The sequence below is a fragment of the Tachypleus tridentatus genome, chromosome 1 (assembly GCF_004210375.1).
Source record: "Tachypleus tridentatus isolate NWPU-2018 chromosome 1, ASM421037v1, whole genome shotgun sequence".
Classification (NCBI taxonomy): domain Eukaryota; kingdom Metazoa; phylum Arthropoda; class Merostomata; order Xiphosura; family Limulidae; genus Tachypleus; species Tachypleus tridentatus.
This window is the reverse complement of record NC_134825.1, coordinates 74,047,996-74,073,006: the sequence shown is the minus strand read 5'-3', so window position 1 is coordinate 74,073,006 and position 25,011 is coordinate 74,047,996. Positions and strand designations below refer to the sequence as shown.

At 35.1% G+C, this 25,011-nt stretch overlaps 1 protein-coding gene and 1 long non-coding RNA gene across 5 annotated transcripts in view; one reads left to right on the top strand and one right to left on the bottom strand.

The window, feature by feature from the left end:
- Window positions 1–3,739: 3,739 nt before the first annotated feature.
- The window catches only part of LOC143252502 (uncharacterized), a 45,171-nt gene continuing 23,899 nt past the window's right edge, over window positions 3,740–25,011 (bottom strand). For 2 of the 4 annotated variants that reach the window (XR_013029021.1, XM_076504766.1), the window contains one exon: window positions 16,449–16,639. The gene's annotated coding sequence lies outside the window, so the exon portion shown is untranslated. Of the gene's footprint in view, window positions 7,593–16,448; window positions 16,640–25,011 lie in introns of those variants that run through there. The other 2 variants (XM_076504757.1, XR_013029019.1) reach the window with 2 other exon arrangements.
- Window positions 9,301–11,489, top strand: LOC143252522 (uncharacterized). The gene is made up of 2 exons (XR_013029038.1): window positions 9,301–9,622; window positions 11,306–11,489. It is a non-coding gene; the product is annotated as an uncharacterized LOC143252522 (long non-coding RNA).

Here is a 25,011-nt window from a genome sequence, read left to right as displayed (position 1 = left end):
GGTTACAACGCTCGATTCGTAATCTGAGGTTTGCGGGTTCGAGTCCCCCTCGCACCAAACATGCTCGCCCTTTCAGCCGTGGGGGCGTTATAATGTATGGCCAATCCCACTATCGTTGGTAAAAAAGTAGCCCAAGTGTTGGCGGTGGGTGGTGATGACTAACTTCTTTCCTTCTAGTCTTACACTGCTAAATTAGGGACGGCTAGCGCAGATAGCCCTCGTGTAGCTTTGCGCGAAATTAAAAAACAACAACAAATCTCTGACTTTACGAGAGGACTTTGATTGCACTAAATACAGATAAAATATTATAAAAAGTGTAAAATATCGAAAGTGTTTCACTCGAATAACGTAAGAATGATATTCGATTTATCATGCCAGCGTACATGTATAAACTAATGATGCGCGGGTTCGTGTATCCTAAAATCTCTCGACGAACTTCAGTGTTACAACACTTTTATTCATCTGAACAAAATCTAAGAATTTTTATTTTCTCGTCTGGTTATATATATGTCATATTTTTATGTAAATAGTGTACTTAGAGTACACATATTTTTTTCTGTAGATATTTTCCTTTTAACAGGTAAAGCAAGGTGAAATCGTTGCTTATTATGTGGTATAACAAAACAAAAAACAAAAAAGTTGGACACTTTTCCATGTTAAACCTCATTTATTAACATTGTTAAACCTTAATCTAAGGGGATCGTTCGGAAATTTCCGAAGCACCCTTCTTTGCTGATCTTGAAATATCATAAAACGTGTAAGATCCTTTGGGTTGACTAACACACTATGCCAATATGATCAAATGAAACATTTTTATCTCTTAACGTAGGTAAACGTACTTTTAAGCTTTAACAACTCAAATGCTGTTTAAACTAAGTGAAACACCCAATGTTAGGGTTTAAACAAGATACACATTAAAGCTAAAAGGTCACGCATATTGTCAAAACCACACATTGTTAAGCTAAATTAAGCATTCTTTAAGTAGAAATAAAACTAGCGGTGTTAGAATACAAAATAAATATCAAAATAAAAACTCATATTTGAATTATATATAGGGTAAACACACAGTGTTAGAAATAAAATACATAATACTGAAACTAAAGTATATGTCGTTTGGATGAAAACAAGACTCGCAGTGTCAGAACTAAAATAAAGCACCCATTGTTGAAAAAAAAAACGAAATATGAATTGTTAAAGCTTGAATAAAACAAAATATATAAGGCCTAACATAAAGCTTACAGAGTTAAACTGAAACAAGACATTCGGTACTAGGCCTAAAATACATTTCATACTCTTATGTTAGAAATGAAGTAGCCAATTCTAGAACAGAAACAAAACACGTAGTTTCAGAGCTGAAATAATACGCACCTGAACTATTAAGTTTTCTGTCCAAAATAATGGCTTGTTATAAACAGTTAAAGGTTGTAAGATTAATTTGTGAGCTAGAGATGATAAAGAGGTTAGGGTATAAAAATAAATCATGGGCATTGCTTATTGAATTGCTTAATTTCACTTGAGGTTTTTTTCCTCCCCTGATTTTCATCGTATTTTGGTCCCAACTTCACCAAACAAGATCCAAACTGTAATTAATTGTAAAAATGTTCTAGTGGACTTTGCTCCCTACCTCCTCAAGAGTCCCCTTGGCGTTCTACTAACGAGTTCGATTCTCTTCCAGCTTCGTTTGTGTTTCAGGATGTGTATACAAATACCGATTCAATTATTATTTTCCAATAGACGATCTTTTCATAAAGAAACATATAAAAATGTTCTAAATTCTAGACAGTGTAAAACAGATAAGTTTAAACTGTTTAAAACTGCTCCATAAAAACGTATGTGAAGTACAAATATAAAAATAAAACATGTGGGAGAGAAGTAGATTTCTTGGTTTGTGCTTTAACAGAGAAACTTGTTGTTTTACTTCGGATATTCGTAAAACCACTACCTGCACTAGTCATCTCTAATCTCTAACCTCTGATAGGTTAGGGAGAAAGCATCTAATCAGCAACACCCACCGCCAGCGCTTGGGCTACTTTAATCGTATAATGAAATTTGAACAGTGAATCTATAACGCACAAGTGGTCTAAAGTGTAGAGAACGATTGCTTTTTGTTGTTATTTTTTAAGAAAATTGATTTCAAACAAAGAACCAGCTGGTGGCTCAGCAGTAATAATGCTATAACGTTCAAAATCAGGTGTCGATACCCGTAGTTCTTACAGTATAGAGAGTTCATTATGTAGTTTTATGCTTAACAGTAAACAAACAACCAAGCAAAGAATTAATTGCAGTTTTTTAAAATAATTTCTTAGGACATATAAATAAGATAGTACATTATACAAGAAAATCCATGAGGACTACTAAATTTCGATCTGTACAAGATACTTCTCACTTTTTATATTTTTATTTTTTTGGCCAGGTGGTTAAGGCACTTGATTCCCTGTCTGAAAGTCGCGGTCTCGAATCCTCATTCCACCAAATATGCTTGCCCTTTCAGCCGTGGGGTCGTTATATGTAACGATCAGTCCCACTATTCGTTGTTCAAAGAGTAGCCCAAGAATTACCGGTAGGTGGTGATGACTAGCTGCCTTCCCTCTAATCTTTCACTGCTAAATTAGACGGCTAGCGCAGATAGCCCTCTAGTGGCTTTGCGAGAAATTTAAAAGAAAAAACAACAACAAAAACTTTCATTTTTAACTGACCCCCTTCAAAAGAAGAAAGGGTTACGACCTAAATACTGATACTAACGTCACTCAGTGGCACGAGATGATGTCTGCAGACTTGCAACGCCAGAAACTAAGTTTCGATGCCCGTGGTGGACTGAAACAAATAGCCCATTATGTAGCTTTGGCTTAACCTCAAACAATAAGCAATAAACAGATACTGAGTGATTGATAGATTTAAGTAAAAGGTTCCAACTCTTTTCTCACTTTATTAGTCTAGTTTCATATCTTAATTAACCAAGAACACTTAATTACACTGCCAGTATTTATCCCTACTTAAGACTAGGGAGATTGAATGAAAATTTCAATTTGCAGCTGAAGTATGTCTAAGACTATTGCTGACAACCTAATAATGAATAGACCGTCAGCGTTCTTCCAACGTTTAACGGATACATACTATAAAATAGAATGCTACTACTCCTTTTGTTTTTGCAACAAATTGAATTGGACCAAGGATTTAATTGTCCTATACATATAATTCCTTACTAACATGCATGACATTCTGTCTGTCAAGAGTACCAGATATTAGCAGAATTACACCATCTTCAACCTTGGTCTACTCTGATTAGTAATCGTCGAAAATGTACGTCTAACTTCAAACACTCGCCCACGAAACATTTTCCTTTGCACTATGCAGACTTCGATCATGTGGCTCTGAAGAGAAACTACCCTAAAAGCTTCTACAATAAGAGAGATCGGTAAAATTTAATCTCCAGATAGGATTCAGTAGTGTGGTATTCTCAGATGTACTGACAGAGGTGATTGCAGAATTGACTAGGGAGTTATTTTAACACACCATGAGATATTTTAGAAAAAAAAAATCGTTTTCTTATTTAAATCTAAGTATAGCTTTGTTTTAGTAGAAAACCTCTCATCCTCCCTCAATCTGCCAGTGATTGATAACTTTAGAGGTAATCGTAGTAACCTCAGTAGCTTGAGAAAAGTTATAAATGTATCGTGTAGTTAAACTAAGTTCTTTCTAATTCTTTTTAATTTTTAAGTATTAACAGACTAATCACAAAGTAAACAAAACTAATCTTTATTTCAAGCAATATTTAAACAAACTGACAAGTACATTGGTCAAGAAACAGTTTTACTGGAGATTAACTTAGTTTTAAACCAGAATCTAAATCTGCTAAAACTAAGATGGCAAAGCATTATGTAAAAAAAAAATCTATAGAGTTGTCCTTCTTAGTGCTCGTATGGTAATACATCACTGTTGGTCATTATAATAAAAAATAAAGTGGACATACCTTTGAGGCATTACCTGACCTTTACATAGTATTCTACTATAAACCAATGAGATAGTGTATGTGATGCCAAGGGAGAATGATCCAAGAACAGCAGAAAGTACAGCGAAAAGAATTTAGCCACGTTCCATGATTAATATTCCAATACGTGCAAGAAAGATTGAAAACTATAAATGAACGTGAAACTATCACCTTACTAAACTGAAGGAGAAAGGAAACATTAACTATATTTTAAATACTACAGTAGGTTTTATTTTATCACATCAAATTAGTAATGGTTTCTATGTGAACTAAATGCAGCACTAGAATCTAACTTAAATATCGTTAGTTTATAATGATAAGGATCTGTTTCTTTAATACACAGAACATGCCACTATTAATGAACTATGCTGATCTATAGATAACCTTTATATTATAAATGTTTTGGATTGTAATATTCAGAAGTAAACTAGAACTGACAGACATTTATTTAATAAGTATGCAAAGCGGATGGTCGGAAATACTTACTGGCTAAACTGAACACTGGAAACAAAGGAATGACTGAGGCTTATGCAAACCTAAAAACAAATTTCTTTTATTTCTCACAGAAGAAAGAACTGTTAAGAGAAACAGTCAGAATATTTCCGAGCCTTGAGACAGAGAAATCACAAATAGTGGCAGAATTATATTAAAATGTTTATGATAAGGTAAGTGTTCAATAAGATTTGTTAGGATTGTACACTTTTACGTTCTATTACTACAGTTATAGCCAAGCCTAAAGATACGATATTAGGCTTAATACTATAGTGTTAGGCTTGATTTAGGACCTACTGTTTTAAGATCATGATATACTTAGTTATAGGATACTAATTTTTTAGATATAGATTGAAACTGAATTAAATAAGTACCGTAGGTAATAAGGAATTTATTTGTCTTAAGAACAAATGAAATTATTGTTTTTTATTACTATTTGGGAGCCACTGACAATCTGATTAGTATATTACTCAAATTTGCAGGAAGTTCGTGTGATTAACTTAAGTTTGAACTAAGGCAGGTGATGGATATTATATCATGTAGCTGCTGTAATATTACTAGCAATTCATAGTATTAGTATTAATTAATATTGACTGTAATATGAAGTTTAATGTAAAATGTATATCTGCAATTTAATATATAAACTGGAAAATAGCTTAATTTTAGTTAAACATACGATTATTGGTTGAATAAACTGATAATGCTGAGAATGAAGAAGAGCAAAATTACAGTATAACTAGAAGTAGTTTTGATATGAGTGGTGTGGGAGTAGTAGCTAATCAAACGCCAGATTTTAGCGTTCAAAGTCCATAAACTTACAACTGATTCATTTAGGGACACACCGCCTTTCAAGGGCTTAGAAACATACAGTGAGGGTGAGATAGACAGTGGTTTTAACAAGGTCACACAGTGGTAAAAAAGTTAGAACTATGGAAGTAGGTTCAGTTAACATTAAGAACCTGCGTATGATAGATTTGAACCTTTGGCTAGTACAATGAGCAACGTGATGATCAAGAAGTTTACATAGGGGTGCTCTCATTAAGTATACTGATAAGGTTATTTGTAGAAGAAACAAAGAAAGACTGGGACTGGAATTTGCTTGACATATGTTAAAGTACAGAACATTATAGACTGCACTGATAGTATAATAACTAGTACCCAGGACCATTTTCTTTTTTCGAAAGTATATAGAAGCAAATGCTATTCGAAGTTGTAACTTAGAAGAGCTGCTTAAAATGAATAAACAACTAATTCAAATGTTTATTGTTTGCTTTTGTATTTCGCGCAAAGCTACACGAGGGCTATCGGCGCTAGCTGTTCCTAATTTAACAGTGTAAAACTAGAGGGAAGGCAGCTAGTTATCACCACCCACCGCCAACTCTTGGGCTACTCTTTTACCAACGAATAGTGGGATTGATCGTGACATCATAACGCCTTCACGGCTAAAAGTGCGAGCATGTTTGGTATGACGGAGATTCGAAACCGCGACCCTCGGATTACGAGTTGAGTACCTCAACCACCTGGCCATGCCGGGCCGTTCAAATGTTTATAGGTAAAAATAGATGTGTGGCAATTTTAGAAACATGTTCTCAAATATGTGTGAGAAAAACTATTTAACAAGGTCTGGCGTTCAATCCTATCCAGCCTTCAGAACACTATAAATGTTTGGTGCACACTTGTTCAAGAAAATTCAGAATTTAAGCACAAATGTTAATTTTAACACTGTTGCAAAATATTTTAACATAAAAAATAGCTTAGTCCGTATTTTTTGTACCATTTAGTTTTAGTGTAGTTACCAAAGAAAAAATAGAAAAAACGTTCAAATTTTAATTTCTGTACAGCTCTGAAAGTATCATAAACGCACTTACCATCCCAAAGAGTAGATTCATATTTGTTAAGAAACTATCATCTCTTGAAAATATAACTATCCATGTTTTGTACTCATGTGATTTTTCATATCGCACTCTGGTTTTATTAACACTAGTTTACTTCTCACTATGTATGATCACAACATGTAATATGAACGACTGCTGAAGCTCATCGTCCATAACAGCTGGCCCGGCATGGTGGTTAAGGCACTCAACTCGTAATCTGAGGGTCGCGGATTCGAATTCCCGTCGCACAAAACATGCTTGCCTCTTCAGCCACGGGGGTGTTGTAATGTGATGGTCAATGCCACTATTTGTTGGTAAAAGAGTAGCCCAAGAGTTGGCGGTGGGTGATGGTGAGTAGCTGCCTTCCCACTAGTGTTACACTGCTAAATTAGGGACGGCTAGCGCAGACAGCTCTCGTGTAGCTTTGCGCGAAATTCCAAAGAAACCAAACCATAATAGCTACAGGCAAAATTTAAATACTGTCTGACAGATTAATTGTTTTATAGTTTCTTTAAATATTATTTCCGTTGCTGAAAATGGTTTGTGTTAAATTATACTTAATTGAAAGCTAAAGATATTTTTGCTATGACAAGACCTCAAATATGCTTAGTTTTAGCCAGTACAGTAAGCATTGGCAAAATATTTGGGTGACTCAAATTCTTACTTACATATTATTATTCTTTTTTATCGTATTTAAACAACACATACAAATAAAAGACCTTATATTTTATTGAAAATAATCTATATTTATTAGATACAAATTGATCTCGTCCAAGAATCTTGTTAGGAAAAACACTGATGCCATTTTGAAAAGTGAGGTCCTAAGTTATCGATAAATCTTTGTAAGTTTGTGCTGTGTTTTTGTGTGAATACTGCAACTGGCAAAATAAAATATCAAAACAAATATGTAATGAATATTAATCAATTATAAAATAGCAACATTAAAAATTAAATTTCAGAACGAAAATTACATTATGTTACTCATATCATAATCTTGTTTGGTCAGTTTCGTATTCACTGTTCTTCTATATACCCTGGAATGAATGTGTTTATTCCATTCCTGTCGTAAACTATTGACTTGATCAAAACGAGGTCATCTCAGGTAATAGGTTTCCACATACACCAGTAAACCTTTCTGGAACAACATTTCCTGTATTTCTCTGACGTTTCAAGGTTCTGGATACAGTACACTGGAAGGTATCCTGCTGTTCTGACAATGTTCCTTTGCTTCATAACATCTGTGGACAATCAAACAAATTGACACTATAATTTCTCAGAGGTGACAAAACATGACTCTATACCAAGTACAGAGAAACTGTCTGAACAAAGCACTGATCTCTTTTAAGAAAAATTATACCAACAGCACACTTTTATACAAAACAGGTGTGTATGTGTATGTGTCTTGACGAACAAATGCTCAAGATAACTTATGCAGACCAGAATAACAACTCTTACACATTTGTCTAATCATACACTTCCATCTCTGTTGCTGCTCAGGCAGTTACTCAATACCAACTCCATGCACGTAGACAGTAACATCAGCATACAATAATATACACACGTTTTGACCAATACTGTATATCAGTGCCATGTAATATAGTTATTAAAAAATGCACGTTAAATTAGCGTTTCCTGTCAAGGAATCAGGCAAAAGTAGCTTGAAAAGTCATCTGGCCGACGAGAAATGATGTTCTGCTATTGTTTTGTAAATATACATGTTTGGCTATCAAGCTATATGCTGGATAAGCATATAGTTTGGTAAGCAAAGAGGTAGCAACCACAGTAATGCTACAATGAACATATAATGCCTTGTCCAAAATAAAATATATGGCTACCAAAATATCTGAAGTTGATAGTTGAGAAGTTTGAAAACAACATCTCAACAGAAACAGAGACAATGCATGTCCAATAAAACAACTAGTATGCTAGCTTTTCTGAAACACCAGAAAATTTGTTAGCACTGAAATTCAACAGATGTTAAAAGATGGATTCATACAAACTTCAGAGAGTGCTTGTTCATCTACTATAAGAAGTTAGGAAGATGGAAGGTATGCCAAGGTTTTGTGTTGACTTTAGACAAGTGAACATGGCAACTAATGCTGTTATCTATCCTTTATTGGAAGCAAGATAAATGCCCGTCGTGTGACAAGAAATAATAGTTAATTTTTCCTTCTCAAAATTATATCTAAATATGTTTTATGAATATTATGAACTTGTGTATATAAATTAATTATAATATCATAATAAAATATAAGCGTGAAATGACTATCTTATTTATAGCATTTTCACAAAATAAAATTTATTATGTACATTTCATAATCTCCTTTAAGTATTGCTGGATTAAGATTTTGACTTCTGTATAATTTTGAGTTGTATTCAAACGTTCTTCTTGATACATCCTTACATATTGAAACGTGAAAAACTGATTTACAAAGATATATTCCTATTTGGTCAACTTTATGACCCTGCAAATTATTAATTGTGATAATAAAAGCAGTACATTTGATTATGAATTTCATGGTGTTCTCTTTGAACGTCTTTATGGATTTAGCTTTGTTAGACTGCTCAACTGAAAAAGCATGCTTTAATTTTTTTTCATTTTAAAAATTGTAATGTAAAGCAGATAAAACGTGTAGGTTATTATGCAGTTGTACCTGAGAGCTTCAATTAGATATAATTTGGGGATTTAGCGTTAATTTGTCTCCTTGATAACCAAGCAAATGTATTGAGGAATTTAAATTAATTGTTACGATTTTGTGCACCAGTAATAACGAGCAGGGAGTCTGCATATACACAATTTGGTATTACTCATCACGATTTCTATCAACCTACCCTCAAATGTAATTATACGCCCAAAGTAGTGCATTTTTCGTTTTATATGTGTATGTGTCTGGATGAATTTTAGAAAGAAAAACGTTTCAAGGCAGATAGTCCTCTCTCATTTCATGCAAATTGCATATCAGTTGGTACCACAAAGGCTGAGGTATCATCGTGACAGGTGGACAGTTTTTCATTCTTACATGGTAAAGTTAATTTAAGAGCATATTAGAAATTTTCTATTGGTTAAACATTTGGAATATGGTAAGTGAAGTAGGGTAACTAGAACACATTTAAGACTGCTTTTGGCAAGAGAGATGAGTTACCATTGTGCTGGTGTAATATATCTGTCACTTTTGAGTAGCTGATGCAACTTGCGTTGCAAGTTTCATAGTGGGAAGAAACGCCTGGTTTACATTTGTTATGTTTTGTTGCACATTTGAGAGTTCAGGTAAGAACTTAAGAAATGTATTCTCACAGATAAATAAAGCTGACTTGGAACTAGAAAGTTATTTGCTTATCCACACATAGTTTCTTGGTCAAATTGTAGGGAGAGAGGGAGTGTCTATAAAAGTGATTAATACAGCAATGGCAAGAGATTGGCCTCAACCTGTGGCCAAATGAGAAGTCTACAGTTTTCTCAGTTGCATATCATAGCAGCAACAGTTTCTAAGATAGCAGCACCATTGTCTACTCTCACAAAATTGAAGCTGTACTTTAAACAAAGTGAACCCTAAAACTTCCTTTAATGGATGCTCCAGTGCTGACCTATTTATGAAAAGACAGTGAGTTTCATTTAAACACCAGTGCTACTGATAATTGAGCTGGAGCAAGCAGTGTTTTAGCAGTTGCAGAATCGTAAAGAAAGTGTAATCACATATGCTATTCATATCCTGTTGAGTCTGAAACACTGATATTCTACGAAAAAAAAACTTGTAGTTGTTTGTTTGTTTGTTTTGGAATTTCGCACAAAGCTATTCGAGGGCTATCTGTGCTAGCCGTCCCTAATTTTGCAGTGTAAGACTAGAGGGAAGCGAGCTAGTCATCACCACCCACCGCCAACTCTTGGGCTACTCTTTTACCAACGAATAGTGGAATTGACCGCACATTATACGCCCCCACGGCTGGGAGGGCGAGCATGTTTAGCGCGACGCGGGCGCGAACCCGCGACCCTCGGATTACTCTTGTAGTTGTTACCCACATGAAATACTATTGCCACTATACGTATGGTTGGAGTCTCACCATATAAGTGAACTATGCTTCAGTTTGGAGGAAATTATAGCATCTTAGATAACAATATCGCAAGAATATTTTTTGTTATAGTGCATTGTCCAAGTTCACCACATGGAAACACAAATGGATTAGCTTGCCAAATGATGAGATTTTGTTCATTCGTGAAGTGAGAATTGTCAGGGTAAAGTGCTAAACATGTAGGGTCCTTTCTCACAACCATTGATTGGTTTCTAAAACATTTTAATTGTATATTATACAACGTTGTTAGTTACGTCTTTTAATATGTTAGGTATTCTGTTTTAAAGAGTTACATTTCATGTAATTTTCCTGGCATATGTACATAGCGTGCTCGATCAAGAGGATTAGGGATCTTTATTAAAGCTGTTTTCTTGTTTGTGTAATTATTACATTTGTGAAACAGTATTTTCAGCTATGTGTGAGTGAATTTTATATTAAAAAAGTTGTTATATATTTTATGTCAAAAGATTTATTTCTGCATTGTCATTTTCCAAAGCTTTTTTTATCTTGCTATTGTACATAGAATTAACTTGTAAGTCATAGTTTATACATTTATATTCATTATTTTACATTGTTTTTCTTTAAATTGCTTATTACTTTTGTTTCATGATTTTCTTATGTATTATTTTTATTATCATGTTAACTTTTAAATTATATTATAAGGACTTTATTTTGATATATTTTATTATAATTCTCTGTTCGAGGATTATGTCATCCATGCAGCATCTAATCATTCACAGGAAGGCAATAGTATTGAATACAAATACAAAGAGGTTATAATACTACTGTATACTGTCGTTTTTAGCTGTATTTGAAATACTGTAGTTAGCCTTGAGCATCTTTGCTTTAAAATAAAGACATTGAATTATTGTTTAATTCACAGGAAGGCTAATAAGATGATACCTGGGATGGAAAGTCAACAATATATTCAGATATGGGAAATTTGAATTTTATTGAAAGAGAAGAGTCAGAGAGGACATGATTGTTAAGGAACTTCAAAGTGTTGATGATTGTCTTTTTTTTTTCATCATTTTTTGGTAACATCAATAAACTATGGAAATAGTTCAGTTTTATAGAATAAGTACTCATCTTATACAAACTACTAGAAAAAATACACTCACTACGTCTTCTTTCGTACTGAGCAAACCATTAATTACAATTTTGTCGTATAAAGACAGTCATGAAATATATATATACACATTCAACTTGCAGCAATGCAAGGTATTCCTTCACTAGCCCCATTTAAAATAATGACTCCACTATGTTTCTCACTTTTTGTGACATAGGTTATCCTTATAACATTTCAATCCACCTCTCAATGAAAGATCACACACTTGCGAATATTTCTGCTCAGGTCCAAACTGATTATTTATTTGTTTTGGAATTTCGCGCAAAGCTACACGAGGGCTATCTGCGCTAGCCGTCCCTAATTTAACAGTGTAAGACTAGAGGGAAGGCAGCTAGTCATCACCGCCAACTCTTGGGCTACTCTTTTACCAACGAATGGTGGGATTGATCGTAACATTATAACGCCCCCACGGCTGAAAGGGCGAGCATGTTTGGTGTGACGGGGATTCGAACCTGCAACCCTCAGATTACGAGTCGAACGCCCTAACCCACCTGGCCATGCCGGGCAGGTCCAAACTGAACTTATTCTTTACCAATATCAAGAATATATATATATATATATATTTATTTATTCGTGTAGTTTAAATTAAATCCAAATTTCTATTTGTCCCAAATGTTGTGTTCGTTTATAATTTTAATTCATATATGTAATTAATATATATATATATATATATATATATAAGCCAATAAGTACACAACAGATAAACATTATCCCAACACTTCAAGGTAATCATTGCATGCTTGCATATGCCACTATTCATTGGCAACCCTGTGAAACAAAAAATTGTTTTTTTGCTTATGGTTTTGTCTATCACTCTTTTATTATTCCTTCTATCATTTAGCATTTCTGTGATATTTTCGTTATATTAAAATACTTGCTCATCTTCTAGCTGCTCACGTTTATTTTGAGCAAATATGAATGTATTATGAAACTGACACCAGCTTCTCTAGCAGTGACGTACAGTTATCAATGTAGCAAAATATTATGTATTACATAGCACACCTAAGGTGTTCTCTCATGACTTAATGCATTGAATAAATATTCTGCCTTAAACTTCGTGAACTAGTCACAAGATGAAGTATTGCTGTTTGTCATTTGGTATTGTTATTAATATATAAATGTGATTTGTTTAATGTTGTGTTCTATTGTGTACATTAACATTTGTATCCTGGTTTGACCAGGCACGGGTTTATTAACTGTGATTTTGTAAGTGTTAAATTTTACTCCAACTGTTATTACAGTTTAATACATTGTTTGGTTTTGTTGTTGAGCCCAAGTCGTAGCGGCCCGGCATGGCCAGGTGGTTAAAGTACTCGACTCGTAATCCTAAGGTAGCGGGTTCGAATTCCCGTCACACCAAACATGCTTGCCCTCTCAGCCACGGGGTGTTATAATGTGACGGCCAATCCCACTATTTGTTGGTAAACGAGTAGCCCAAGAGTTGGCGGTAGGGTGATGACTAGCTGCCTTCCATCTAGTCTTACACTGCTGAATTATGGACAGCTAGCGCAGATAACCCCCGTGTGGCTATGCGCGAAATTAAAAACAAACCAACCCTAGTCGTAGCAGTATATTATTTTAGACCGTTATACCATCCCCATTGCGCTAAACATGCTCGCCCCTTTTAGCCGTGGGGGCGTTATAATGTGATGGTCAATCCCATTATTCGTTGGTAAAAGAGTAGCCCAAGAGTTGGCGGTGGGTGGTGATGACTAGCTGCCTTTCCTCTGGTCTTACACTGCTGAATTATGGACGGCTAGCGCAGATAACCCCCGTGTAGCTTTGTGCGAAATTCAATAACAAACAAATACTCGGGAAGTTAGCAGATCCGATGAGATGAGTTTGAATCAGTCTGTGTCAATATTTACAGATCAGGTGAAAATGCATTGTGACTGATCTACTAGTGAAAGAAACGAAGTTTCTTTTCCCTCAGCCTCAATGTTCAAATGTTCATTCTGCCTATAATTCTGTGGACAATTCATCGACTTATGTCATTGCAGTCAACCACCATTCATGCTTGTCGAGAAATATGACTGTAAGTCAGATTTTGATGTTTTAGAAATTAATGAAAGCTTGGAAAAACATTTATGTATGCATCAGCGAAAACTTATAAATTATGGAATTTTGAAGCTACATAAAGATAATTTGAGAAGTGTATGATATTACAATTGTTTTTTTACGAGAATAGTTAGAATCGTACTTTGTTGTATCCACTGCTGATATGCTAACAATTTACAAAACAATGGAATAATAAACAAGAAACTGTTAATAATGAAGACCTTAATTTGGTTTTCTACAAACTACATACAACTAATCTTCCTGTAAAAGTTTTTAAAAGTAATCTTTGCCAACAAGAAGTGTCAGATTTAGGACTTAAACTTACTTCTGAAGGAATATACAGAAATGATGACAGCGTAAAGGATGTTAAAGAATTATCACCTCAAACAAACTGTAAAGAGTTAAGGACATTCTTGGGTATGTGTGACTGGTACAATCAATTTGTTCTGAACTTTGCTACGATTTTTGAATCTTTATATCAGTTACAAAGGAAACGTATCAGGTAGTAATTGACATCCTAGTGTGAGAATTCATTCCAGAAATTAAAGCAGGCTTCATGTGAATTCCCTGCCTTACAATATACAGAAAAAGGTGAAACTATGTTTTGCATAGTGGTGTTTCAAATTTTGAATTAGAAACAATTATTTGTCAGATGGGTGGCATAGCATAGACTAGTATAAGACTAAACTAGGAAGGAAGAAACTATACTACTACAGAATTAATATGTCTTGCTGTGGTTTGGGCTGCAGAAAAATTTAATATATACCTAGATGGAGAAGAATATACAGTGATAATTGATCACACTGCATTGAAATAGTTACAGACAGCTCCCAAGTTAGCTGGTAGACTGGTGCACTTAATAGTGCAGGGCTTAACGTTTGAAAAACCCCACAGAACCAGTTACTTGATGCATTGTCTAGATATCCTACTGATTCTCCAGAAGAAATTCCAAAATTGGATGTCAATAAACTATCACCTAAATTTTTGCCATTGTCCATGTTAAAACTGGGGAACAATTGACTACTGAAAAAGCTAAGTATGATAAATATAATCGCATTTACTCTTATATAAAAAACCGGACTGTTACCAGATGATTCTACCATAGTTGCAGAGATTGTAAGTAAATTCGAGCACTATGTCTTGAATAACAATGTTTTTATAATACAAAAAAGATTACTACCAATGGTGAATTGAGACTAGTTATTCTCAAAACATGAGACTGGCAATGTTAATTGAGTTGCACGATTATCCTACAGCTTTTCATCTATGTGTTCAAAAAACAATAGATAAAGTATCTACACGTCGTATTTTGTGTTGGGTGAGAAAGTATATTAAAATTATGTGTTGCCATGCTATATTTGTCAAACCACTAAATGTAAACAGAAGCAAACAGCTAAATTGATGCAAAGAACTAAATTAATAGAACCTGGTGAAATAATCGGAGTAGACATCATGAAACGTTATCCTGAATCTAATACAGGGAATTTGTTGGTTGTAACCGATTATTTTACTAAATGGGTTGAATTATATACTATTCAACAAATAACTGTGAAGGTGATTGTGAAAAATAACAATAGCAAAAACTAATTAATGAATACTTGTTTACATTCGGTATTCCAAATACTATTGTATCGGATAATGGACCACAATTTGTTTTATTTATTGGATGAAACTATGGGAATTAAATATATCTTTACAGCTCCATATTATTCTCGGTCTATTATTACTGGAAGAGTAAATACAGAGATAAGTAGAATGATCACTGCTCACATCGAAAAAAATCATCAAACTTAGGATGATAATTTATCTGAATTTTTTCTAGCTATTAAAACTTCTATTCTTGAATCTACAGGTTAAACATCATTCAAACTCCATTTTGGATAAGAGATCTTTCCTTGGGAGGCCCGGCATGGTCAGGTGATTTGAATGCTCTACTCGTAATTTGAAGGTCGCGAGTTCGAATCCCCGTCACACCAAACATGCTCATTTATACGCCGTGGGAACGTTATAACCTGACGGTCAATCCTACTATGCATTGGTAAAAGCGTAACCCAAGAGTTGGTGGTGGATAGTGATGACTAGCTACCTTCCTTATAGTATTTCACTGCTAAATTAGGGACGGATTGTGCAAATAGCCCTCATGCAGCTTTGGGCGAAATTCAAATCAAACAAACAAACCTTCCTTGGGATTAACTGAAAAAATACCCAAGAGCACCTCAAACCATAGATTAACAAAGAGCAGAACTACAAATAGTCATACAGAAGGCAAGATCAAATGTTGAAAAGTTTCGTTTGTTTGTTTTTAAATTTCACGCAAATCTACATGAGGGGTATCTGCGTTAGCCGTCCCTAATTTAGCAGTGTTAGACTAGAGGGAAAACAGTTATAACCACCCCCTCAACTCTTGGACTAGTCTTTAACAACGAATAGTGGGATTGACCGTCACATATAACGCCCCCACGGCTGAAAGGGCGAGCGTGTTTGGTGTGACGGGAATTCGAACCCGCGACTCTCGGATTACGAGTCGAGTGCCTTCATCACATGGCCATGCCGGGCCTATGTTGAAAAGACTCAGAAGCGACAGAAACAAGCCTCCAACCATAAGAGATGCCAAGACACATTTAAAGTAGCCGATTTGATATTATTAGAGGCACATTCTTTATCTTCTGTTGTAAATATTTTTATTGCCACATTTACTCTGAGACAAAATGGACGTTTTGAAGTTACGAAGTGTGTTATTCCATTAGTGTATGAATTAAAAGATCCTGGATCAAGTGCAGTTATAGGACGATTCCATATTTTTAATATATATATATATATATATATATTTCTACTGTGGAAATAGAAGATGAAAATCATTCTTCGCAGCTGCAGCATATGAAACTGTCGACCACAAAAGATGTGGAGGTCATTCTCCTACAAGACAAAGGACTACTGCTGTTGTGTCCACTCATCCTGCAATGGATCCTGCTGATGACTTACCTCTGTTCAGCAGTTTTCTTAGTGCATGGTTGATCAATATGTGTGCATCTGTAAAAAGTATTTGTGCGGTTGAAATTTTACCTGTATAAGTAAGTTCAAGTGAATAAATATTAAAAAAAAAATTACGATTATAAAATCCCATTCCAAAGTTGATAAGTCTTTACCAGAATATTCTTTTGTTGTTGATAATTTGGTACTATACCTGTATATAAGAGGTGAAATAAAGTATATGTGTTAAAAATGAAGTTAAATATAATTGTGCAGTTGAAAAAATCCTAAGGAAAAGCTCTGTTCTTGTCGTCTCCTCAAGGGACAGTGTGGCCATGTTGTAGAGTTAATTATCTTAACTAATTATTATTTTTTATTTATTTGCTCAAATTTTATGTCTATAAATTTTTTATTATAGCCATAGCCTTGATAGCTATCACTTTTACAAGAATTAAAATGTCAATTACAAACTTATCAAACGTAATCTTTACTTTGGCCTTCAGAGAAGTGTATAATGCTGCTAAGGTGTCGATTTAAATTTATAAACTTGTGTTTGAAATTTTAATTCTTGTTTCATTAGTGTTTGTAACTGAATCACGTTAAAGTTCATAGTTTTTTTTTTTATACTCGTGTTCATTTGCTTTTTATTTTATACCTATATAACTGTCACGTGCCTATCCATCAACACGTAGTGTCATCTGTTGGATTTAAAAGATATTTAAGTACGTACATAACATGTTTACCATTTATAAAAAAATAAATAAATCTGTATTTGTATATATTTATCGGGATATTAAAAACAGATGCTCATAAGACCAGTCAAATAAGCTGGAGAAATCTTATAGCGATAACCCGAGCCATCTAGGGACAAGTCCAACTGACGTGATCAGGTAGGTAGCAGACGAGAAAATTAGTTTTAGAATTTTTTAAATTGTTAGCGATTATTTTTAGCGTACTATTAATGTTCGTGTTTGGGTTTTTCCGTACAACAAAGCCACATCTGATTAGAACGCTAAGATCAGCGGATAAGACTTACAGCTGTACCGCCAGGGGGACCGTATTATTAATCCAGATGCTCATACTACATCGTAACCAATGAACTGAATGATTGTCCTTTGTTTAGGGATTCAACAGGGTGGTTTTCGACGTATGAATTATTTGGAAACCTTGTCAATCTATACTATTAAGTACTACCATGCTTAATAATTATTTTAAAGTCAATGTTTTGTTCAAATGAACACCTTTTAATAGCAAACTAAATTTTGTTTTGAAACATATTTTTACTACATACAACTTTAACCAACCATTTCATCACCCAACAGTTGGTTAGTGTTAAATCTATAAGCTATATTATAGCGCTAAAATTCAGTTTTCTACACCCATGGTGGGCACAGCACAGACAAATCAGCATTATGTTAGTGCTACTACATTAAGGTTATTATGCATTAGTATGAATCTACTTGCCACAAACTATCATTCTGTAGCATGTCCTTCAAGTAACTTTTAAAAACTCTCCTAGAAAAACAATAACAGTCTTAAACTTGTTTACAATACACTTTCAGTTTAGTAAGCATGCATGATGAAAACACCACAGAACCACAAATGAATGAAATATAAAGCGTGCTGTTTCTTGGTATTTTTCTTACTCAACTTGCATCGTGTTTCTAGCATCTGGAAGTTATTGAATATATTTGAAATGTCTTAAGTTTCCACGTGACCGGGAAGATTTGAGATGGTGGGCGACTGTCAGATTAGCGTACTAACCAACAGAACGTTAGAGAACGTGCTTCCATTCTCTGTTAGCCACTTTCACATAGGTTTGTTCTTTTTATTTCGTTTTATCATGCACTACCTCTTGGACACCTTCTTCAACCTCCTATATTTTTATATCTTGTAACCTAAGTATGTTTTCACTGTGTTATCACAGTTTTAAAGCTAATTCATAAAATTGGTTAACTCTAGGTACAAACGTTTAACATGTTTTTTGTCGATACTATGATTTCCAAACTTCTTAACGCCAACTCATGCTTTTATATTTTCTCCTATCTAAAAATAATTTTAAATTAGCTCTTATTCGACTTACGAAAATACATGGAACATATCAGTATTAATTATAAACACTCAATATTCTTGAATAATAATATCGACCTGGCTTTATATACAAGAACCAGTTAGAAACTGATTAGCTTTCCCACCAAATAATGATAAAACAACTCTTATTTCACTTATAACGAAATAATTAATTAATTAATTTACTGAGTAAATAATATATATTTATATATATATGTTAGTAACATAAGTACTTCATGTTCTCAGATAAAATATCAGTAAACAGGAATATTACACGACATCTAGATTCTGGAGAGGTGTGGTCTTATTTTTTCTCCCAACATTGAGGAAACAAGTACAGATTGTCATCAACTCTTGCCAAATAAAATATCAAAACCAGTTAGTTACTTTTCTCTATGCCAAAATCCATACATCAGATCATACTTTCTTTTTTCTTATTCTCCACAAAGCGAAAGCAATAGCTGAAACCTGTAAACAAGGCTTTATATGGAACTTTGCCAACATTCCATTGGAAGTCAACCAAAACCTGTCGTCTTAAGCCATACTAGTTAGATCACAATCTTCGTTAACAAATTCGTAATTTTCATCGAGAACACTTAAAAATAAAAATATTGTAATTTGTCAGTCAACTTCCTGTTACTTAAGCTCCAAAATACTTGTCTTAATATTCTAAACTATAAAGTTGAATATGTATAGGGTTTTTAGTAGTTTATTTACGGTGCTTATATTATTCTTCTGTTTTTAACAATGGCTGTTTTAGCGGAAGAATTCATAAGTTTTCCACCAGAACAATTCATAAATTAGTTGAAACTCAATCACACAGAGGTGCAGCCAACCCTACAAAGTGGAAGAGGAGATTTGTTTTAAAGTGTTTAAGCGAGGATCATGAATGTCAATTATTTATTTTAAAAATCAGAAGACAACGGACTTATAGAATACTGGGATGGTTGTTTGACAATCTCCTTCCTGCATTCGTCTCCTGTCTACTTTGTTTGAAAGACAGATGACTGCATTATGGAGCATTTCAATACAGAGTTTATTGCATATCGTCATAAAAAAGCAAAATAATATTTCGATCTATTTGAACCAACATTCATATCGATAAGCTACAATAACTGGAAAGATGGTTTAACAAGAAAATGACGATTGAAAAATACCAGTTAATCTCGTGTCATAAAGCTGAAGAAATATCTGTTAAGGAATAATTTACTGATATAAAATCATCGTTGTCACAGCAAATTAAAAACAACCTGACAAAAATAACCTTTACAAATTACATCAACTTTATGGTCACGATAGAGGTTGGTTTCGCGAAAAGAGAGCAGATGGGTCACAACTCGAAGGCCAGGCATGGCCAGGTGATTAGGGCACTCGACTCGTAATCTGAGGGAAGCGGATTCGAATACCTGTCAAACCAAACACGCTCTCCTTTTCAGTCGTGGGGACGTTATCATCAACGATCAAACCCACTATTCGTCAGTAAAAAAGTAACCCAAGAGCTGGCGCGGGGCAGTAATGACTACCAAAGAAGACCATTTTAGTCTTACACTGCTAAGTTGAGGACAGAGAGCGCAGTTAGTTCTCGTGTAGCTTCGTGCGAAAATCAAAAAACAAACACAACTCAAATTTCAGTAAATCAAATTCTTATTCAAAGTAACGACGATCCAGAATTTCGGCAGTCATGACCTGAAAGAAAGATAAATATAAGTTGTCAGTTCCCCGCTGGTACAGCAGTAAGTCTATGGATTTACAATGCTAAAATCAGGGGTTCGATTCCACTCGGTAAACTCCGCAGATAGCCCGATGTGGCTTTGCTATTATAAAACAAACAAACAATGGGTTGTCAGCGATTCAAAATTAAATATTAGGGCTCTTAATGTATTGTGTCTGCTATAAACGGACATGAGGAATATTCTTTTTTTTTTTTTTGCGTTAAGACTGTGGTAGCATATTCAAATCCTAGTACCCAAGCATGCTCGCCCTTTCAATTCTTGAGCATCATAAAATGTTACGGTCAGTCCCACTATTAGTTGCGACTAAAACTATGATGAATTATGCCTGGGAAGGACGAAGCTAGAAGAAACTTTGGTAGAAGTCCGTAACAATTCTGACTTGCAAAAGAGGTCTTAAGACCAAAACGTCCTTAAACTTTAAATGGGTGAAAAACCCGACTTTCTCGACTGGGAGAGGGATGTGTAGTGTTGCCTACATGACTTTCTCCCAGTCTATCGCTTGAAATGTATGGATGGCCAACGCGGATTACTCTGGAGTAGTTTTGCGTGAGATTAAAAAACATCTTTGCGATAATTAAAAGAAAAATAATAAATAACAAATTATTAAAATATTACATCATTATGAAGAAATTGCAGTAATAGTCAAGGAGTGAAGAAGAAGTATAGATTGCGCATAACCTTCTCAGGTCTACAAGACCTAAAACACAATGCCGACCAACTAATGACTGACAAAATAACGGGCATTTTCAACAGAACACTGGTTACGCATTAAATGTGTAACCATCATCGCTTGGTGGTTAAGGCACTCAACTTGTAATCTGAGATCAGATGCCAAATACAAACGAGTTGCCAAGGTTCCCAGTAAATATTTTTGTCTTGGATATTCAGCAAATCTTTACAAGAGTTACCTATTCTAGCCGTTCCTAATTTTGAGCTTACAGACGAGATGGAAGGCAGTCACTCAACAGCATTTTGAAATTACTCTTACCTCAGGAGACAAGATCAATCAGTATCTGTTTCCTGAGAATCTCATAATTTTAAATGCCGGTAAATAATAATATATTGTTGCCATTTGTTATGAATAACAAAGCTACACAATAGGCTCTCGGTGCTATTTCCACCACGGGTATCGAAACCCGGTTTCTAGTAGTATAATTCCATGTTTTGATACCAAAGAAACATGTTCAATATATCTGATAATACAGCATCCGAATGTTGGATCAATAACTAAATAAAAATTGATTAAGTCATAAATACATTTTATACTTTAAAATGTGGTAAATATACTAACCATCTTAGGAGGTCGTTCCTAAATCTGACCTACTGACGCAGAGGGAAGGCATGCAACCATCAGAACCTTACCATCCATACAAAGGAATTGGCTACAACTCTTATAACGCATTTATAGTTTAAAGTGCAAGGAATTTTGTAGTATCGCACAGATTCCAACCAGGCCGGGCAGCTCCAACATTCAGAGATCTACCACAGAAAATTTCCGTGCTCAAAACCATCAGTAACTAAAAATATTAATAACAACGATGAGACACATTTGTACAGGATTCCTTGATTTATATTCTGTTTTCCGGTAATGTATATACACAAAGATGTGTAATCTTACAGTCAGAATAACTGAAATAAAGACGTTTTAAAAGTTACCGGTTACACTGGTTTACAAAGAAATCGAGGCAAGCACAAAAATAACTGTTTTAACCTAATTTGGGGGTGCTGAATTCAGATTTGAAATCCGTTTTTACTCATCACCTCTAGTTTTTTTAGATATGCATACTGTACATTTTGTACACATACTGTACATAAAGGCGTATATGCATTCAGGGTTAATTTCTAATATTGTGTGACTTATGTCTTCTTTTTTAGTTATTATGCAATAAATGTAAGTGATAGCATTACTATATATATATATATAGCTATATATCAAGACGGATTTTGGCAGTTAAGCGTAGCCAACACGTCTCAATCAACAGCCAGTAGTGCACTGGCAGTCAGCGCAGGAGGTTGGTGTCCCTCGACAATTGTGTTACACAATCTTTTGGGTATATATTTGCATCACAATTTCCAACGACGCACATAATTATTATTGCCTTACATATGATTTAATTTTACTTTGTTTTTTTTCAGATTCTCCAATGGCTTCAAGCTCGTCAAAACACCGAGGATGCCTCAACAAGGCCAATTCTTTCTGCTACGTGTGTGGGGACTTCACGACAGTTGCACAGCGTCGAACCATCACTTGCCTCCTCAGAACTGCCTACTTTCATTATTTTGACTGTAAAATTGGTGATCAGGACAAATCTTGGGCTCCACACATCTGTTGTAAACCCTGCTACAATGGACTAACTGCTTGGTTTAATGGCAAGAAAGCGGCTTTCAACTTTGCAGTCCCGATGGTTTGGAGAGGGCCACGAAGCCATGCAGATGATTGTTATTTTTGTCTAACAAATATAACTGGTTTCAATGTATCTTCTAGAAAAAAGATCAAATATCCCAATCTTCCATCTGGTATGAGACCCGTTCCCCATTCAGATGATCTTCCTGTCCCAACACCTCCAGTAAATAAGGATCTTCTTTCCTCATCAGATGAAGAAATGCCTCCAAGGGAAGATTCTGCCAAGTCAATCTCTTCCGAAGATATTGACTCTTCTTATTCAGGAACAAGTGGCAACGAGCCACACTGGATCACGCAAGAAGACCTGAATGACCTTGCTCGTGATTTGTATCTGTCAAAACAGCAGTCAGAGCTCTTGGCTTCTCGGCTTAAACAGTGGGACCTAGTCCAGGAAGATGTAAGGATCACCAGTTTCAGGAATCGGAACAAAGACCTTGCTTCATTTTTCGACATGGAAAACAAGTTGTGCTACTGCACAAATGTACCTGGCTTGTTCACTTTCCTTGGTTTGCCACATAATCCTTCAGACTGGCGTCTTTTCATAGACTCTTCCAAGCGAAGTCTCAAGGCTGTGCTTCTGCACAACGGGAATAAATATCCCAGCATTCCCACTGCACACTCTGTCCATCTAAAGAAGTCCTATGACAATATGGAGCTTCTTTTAGAAGCTGTTAAGTACAACCAGTACCAGTGGAGTCTGTGTGGGGACCTCAAGGTCATTGGTCTTCTTATGGGTATGCAAGCGGGCTTCACAAAGTACTGTTGCTTTCTCTGTCTCTGGGATAGTCGAGCTGTATCCCAGCATTACAAACAGAAAGACTGGGGGTCTAGAAGCACTTTCGTTCCTGGCGAACACAGCGTCAAGGAGAATCCTCTGGTTGACATGAAGAAGGTGCTTCTTCCTCCTCTTCACATCAAGCTTGGTTTGATGAAGAATTTCGTGAAGGCCATGGACAAAAATGGTGCTGCCTTCCAACACTTGTCTACTGTGTTCCCAGGTCTTAGTGCTGCTCAGCTCAAAAGAGGGCATCTTTGTCGGACCTCAAATCCGAGAAGTGCTGAAGGATACTGATTTTGAGGAGCTTCTTACCTTAAAGGAACTGAGAGCATGGGAAGCATTTAAGTCAGTCTGTAGTGGCTTCCTTGGTAACACACGCGTACCAAATTACCAAGCCTGTATTGAGAAGTTGCTAAAGACTTATGAGGATATGGGATGCCGAATGTCACTCAAAATTCATTTTCTCCATTCCCACCTCAACTTCTTCCCTCCACACCTTGGAGCAGTGAGTGATGAGCACGGAGAAAGATTCCACCAAGACATTACGAAGATGGAGAGCAACTACCAAGGCAAGTGGAACCCCAGTATGATGGGAGACTTCTGCTGGATGCTCTTGCGTGATATCCCAGAGGCAAAATACACCAGATCATCTAAGAAAACACACTTCTAACTGTCTGCGGTACTATGAATTGTGTACATTGTGTCATCCAAGTATATTTATTCTGTCAATGTTCTTTATCTATCCTGTTTTATCTGTAATAAGCTGCTGCAACTGTTGAAATAAGCACGTATATACTCTGTATTTACTAAAATGAGACTATTTAAAAGCCAGAAAACTAGAGGTGATAGAGCAAAACTGTTTATAAATTTGAATTCAGCACACCCAAATTAGTAAAAAACACCTATTCACATTCTTGCCTCAGACAAAAAATATTTTTTTGTAAACCAGTGTTATTGGTGTACAGTTAAATAACCAGTAATCTTTTTTTTTTCAACTACACGTTCGAATTTTTACGACAGCAACTCTCTGTTTAAAAGAAACAATAATAGAAAATAACTACAAATATCAATAACTTGAATGTTTGAAAAATATTAGGTCAATTTCTAGCTCTATGTCTGTTTATTTTACACCTTTTGAATCCGTACCCTATTTTGAAACGACAAATCCTGTTTTGAAAGACACACCTTTTACAGACCATCGAATGTGTATCAACATTATCTAGTTCTGTAACAGTAAGTGCGAGGGAGGCGACAAACTTTTATTTAATTTCTTTTATGAGCTTCATGAAGTCGGATAAAGAAAACGTGGAAGAATTACCAAAACTTCCGCGACACAAATCATTGCATTTAAATATTTTAAAATTTTGCTCTGAATTATAAAAACATTTTCTTTAAGGGTCCGGTCGAATTAGAACAACATGATTTTGGAACAACTTTCTCGAAAATG